Below are 4,152 nucleotides of genomic sequence, written 5' to 3' on the forward strand. Positions count from 1 at the left end.
AAGACAACAGTTAAGTGTAGGCTATCGACTTTGGCGGCAGGCGAAGAAAGCCGGTGGGGCGTAAGTGGCATTGGGGTGCGTCAAAGGTTCTGCGAGAATCGGCAACTCAAGGCGAACGGTACTGGAAGAGCAGTCAATAAGAGCAGAATACGCGGAGAGAAAATCGAGGCCGAGAATGAGGTCGTGGGGACAATGAGCAGGCACGTACCCAGAATTTCTTTCGGGGGGTGGGGGAGGCCTCCCCCCCCCAACCCAAGGTAACTTTTCTATGCAAATGTGGGGGGGGGGGTGTACCTTTACTAGTACAAATGTGAATAACGCCCACCATTCGCCATCAAATGGCGTAAACCTACAAAATAGAAATGAAATATGGTGTATTTTACAAGTACGCCAGTGCGATACACCTCTCCTTTACTTGGCGAACAAAGAACCACGTCAAATGGACTCGCACAGGAAAGAAACGCAGGAAGAAGACTGGCACGAACAAGTAAACAAGTAAAAGTGTAAAATAAAGATTACTTTAGAAGACTAGAACTTTAACCTTTTACTTGCCAATGTTCCAAAAATGGAACATACGAAACCTGATTTTTTTATTTTCTTCCCAATCTATCGAACATTTTTCTTTTTCTTTTCGCATACACACTGATACTTGTAGAAAACATAGCAATAATAATTTTGATTGTCAACCTATTTAAAAGCTTCTGATAAGTGCTCACAAACAGGCATATTTTGCGTTCCTTCAGCGCCATATGGTTGTTGAATTATTTCGCAAGAAAAATGTAATGTTCCAACGAGCAAAGTAGAACTAAAATATCGACATATAGTTAGGTATTACTGGGCAAGAAAATAAAAAATAATAATGACACTCTAGTTTTCAGTTTTTAGAGTTTTAGGCGAATGTTCCATTTTTGGAACATTGGCGTTTTAGGTTGTCAAAAGCAGCGTACACTCGCGCATGCATTTCGCCGTGTTTTTCTTCTTTTTCGGCATGTTGATGGCGCCCTCTACGTGTCGTTTGGCACAAACTTGAACGCTATCTTTCCTTGGCATTGTTTTGACATAAGGCGTTCTGGCTTGGCACGTGGAAGGAGCAGCGTTCAACTGCAGCGCATAGCCGCATAGCCTTGTGAATGTAAGTAGAAAACGACTTCACGGCTAGTTTTATATTGCAGTTCTATGCTTCTCAACGCAATCACTCTCGTTGTAGGTCATGGCACAACGCTTCCTCACACTGGAGGCTGCAATTGACCTATTCTTCAGCCTTCCCGATGACGAACGCGAAAGTGCGTCTATATGCCAATTGCCTCCTGATGAAGACGGCAACATTACTGACGAGGAGCACGTGAACGAAAATGACTTTTCTGAAGTTGTTCCCGATGACGTTTGCGGGCAGGTTGAAGTTATGCAGTGCTGCGATGAAGACGTTGATTCGCCTACTGCATGTTCGAGTCCTGAGCCACGACGAAAGAAACCAGCGCGGAGGCAGTCGACTGCTGGAAAAGGGTGCAAGTCTTCAAACAAGGCTGGAAAAACAAAAACCCCGAAGCACTCCCTTAGCGCAGCATGGGGTGACCATGCTACGTTCGACAAAGCACTTCCCAGAGAGAACCCTCCGTTGTTGCTAGAGGCATTTCCTGAGCTAGCAGACATGAGCCCATTTATGCTGTTCAGCAAAATTATTTCACCAGAATATCTTGGTTCACTGGCTGAACTGACTGCAAGGTACGCACTCCAAAAGGGGGAGGAGGTGGACGTCACTGGAGCGGATATAGGTCAGTTTTTTGGCCTCTTACTGTTGAGTGGATATCACTCCGTTCCATCTGAGGACTCGTATTGGAGCACCGCAGAAGACCTTCGTGTGCCTTTAGTCGCGACAGTGATGGCCCGCAATAGGTTCCGGCAGCTAAAAAGGTTTTTTCATGTAGTGGACAACACTCAGTTGAAAGAAGGCGAGAAGATGGGCAAGATTCAGCCGTTTTACGACGAAATCTCCAAATGTTTCCGCCAGTTTGGAGTTTTCCACGAAAGCCTCAGCATCGACGAGTCAATGGTGCCCTATTATGGCCACCACTCGTGCAAAATGTTCATTCGCGGTAAACCTATCCGATTTGGGTATAAGATATGGATGATGTGCTCTTCGAATGGGTACCCCTATGCAATGGAAATATATTGCGGGAGAAACGAGAAGGACGAGAAGGCACCTCTCGGGCTGAGGGTTGTTAGCAATATGACATCTGTCCTGCCCGCCCCTGAACAGCATGAAGTCTACTTTGACAACTTTTTCACTTCGCACGGTCTCCTGACGAAACTGGCTAACCAGGGGATTCGAGCGACGGGGACTGTACGAGATGCCAGAACCGGTGGTTGTCCACTGAAGAGCTCGAAAGACGTCGGAAGAGAGGAAAGAGGTTCTTTCCACTACAAATGTGACGGGGTGGTCTACACATGCAGGTGGAACGACAATGCAGTCGTCACAGTTTCTTCAAACCACCTCGGCCATGAGCCCCTTGGAACTGCAAAACGCTTCTCACAGCGGGCAAACAAAAAGGTAGACATTCCTCAACCATATTTGATAAAAAAATACAATGAGGGCATGGGGGGAGTAGATGTTCTCGATCGCCTCCTCGGAAGTTATCGGCCAAGACTTCGAAGCAAAAAATAGTGGTGGAACCTTTTCAGCAATGGTCTGAACATGGCTGTCGTCGCAGGATGGCTCCTTCATTGCGAGCTTCACAAAGGAACTGATGCCGCCATGACACACATAGCATTTCGGCGGGACGTCGTCATGTCCTTGCTGCACCTCAAGCAGAGAATCACTGTGCGGCCTGGACCTCGGGTTCATCCCAGACGCGAGGATAGGAAAACTGATGGCCACTACATCATCTCAGCAACTCAGGGGAGGTGTGCTGAGTGCAAGAAAAACACGATGAACCAGTGTCAGCAGTGCAAAAAGCGCCTACACACGAAGTGCTTTGCAGCATACCATGGCTTGTGAAGTGTTCACAGACGTGTTGTGAAGCAAGTAGGATGAAAAAATAAATTTTCGCAAGCATTGTTATAAACATTTATACTTTTGAAAGGCCTTGTATGACGCTAATAATTATTCTTCTGTTAACATTAGAAAGCAATCCCCCTTTAACAGTCAGTAAAGGTTGTTCCAGACAAAGTTTGTATTTTTCATATGGGAAATACCAATGTTCCAAAAATGGAACATGCGAAAAAACCTACTAAATCTTTGTGAATGCGGCTGTATTTTTTATCATAGGTAATTTAGAAGACCAATGCAAATTATCAACACCAATTTCAGTTTTTTGGCTAGTGATTCATAGTGCAGTGCAAAAAGCGCCTACACACGAAGTGCTTTGCAGCATACCATGGCTTGTGAAGTGTTCACAGACGTGTTGTGAAGCAAGTAGGATGAAAAAATAAATTTTCGCAAGCATTGTTATAAACATTTATACTTTTGAAAGGCCTTGTATGACGCTAATAATTATTCTTCTGTTAACATTAGAAAGCAATCCCCCTTTAACAGTCAGTAAAGGTTGTTCCAGACAAAGTTTGTATTTTTCATATGGGAAATACCAATGTTCCAAAAATGGAACATGCGAAAAAACCTACTAAATCTTTGTGAATGCGGCTGTATTTTTTATCATAGGTAATTTAGAAGACCAATGCAAATTATCAACACCAATTTCAGTTTTTTGGCTAGTGATTCATAGTGCGGCGCCTAAAAGGTTAAAAAACAGCAGTCGGCGACAAAGGCACACAGACTGCGCGGAGTTGTGTTACTCCGCCAGCCAATCACAGAAGCAAAGAAAATCGCAGTCATGCGGCCTTTTCAAAATGGCGTCGCACTTGATACCTCCGGTGCGTCTGCTGCTTTAGTCTTTTCATCGGCGGAAGCAAGGAGGTGTGCAACAGACATGGACAAAATGTATGGAGTCTGAGCATTTCACTCTTCAAAAGTCTACGGTGCAGTTGATTTCACTGCTGAACCCATTTTACTCATGAAACTTCACTGCCAACTGAAGTGAAACTGCACAACAAATAGTTGTAGCGAAGCAAGCATGTTATTTCAGTGCAATAAGGAATTAGGCATTCGCCATTGCACTATAATAGACGAGGGGAAAGGTATAAAATTACGCGCTAATA

General features: G+C 44.6%; 1 long non-coding RNA gene across 1 annotated transcript; it reads left to right on the forward strand.

The window, feature by feature from the left end:
• The first annotated feature begins 1,065 nt into the window (after window positions 1–1,065).
• Window positions 1,066–3,088, forward strand: LOC135909229 (uncharacterized). Its single transcript, XR_010566645.2, has 2 exons — window positions 1,066–1,132; window positions 1,208–3,088. It is a non-coding gene; the product is annotated as an uncharacterized lncRNA (long non-coding RNA).
• Window positions 3,089–4,152: the final 1,064 nt, after the last annotated feature.

Source organism: Dermacentor albipictus, chromosome 9 (assembly GCF_038994185.2).
Source record: "Dermacentor albipictus isolate Rhodes 1998 colony chromosome 9, USDA_Dalb.pri_finalv2, whole genome shotgun sequence".
NCBI classification, from domain to species: Eukaryota; Metazoa; Arthropoda; class Arachnida; order Ixodida; family Ixodidae; genus Dermacentor; species Dermacentor albipictus.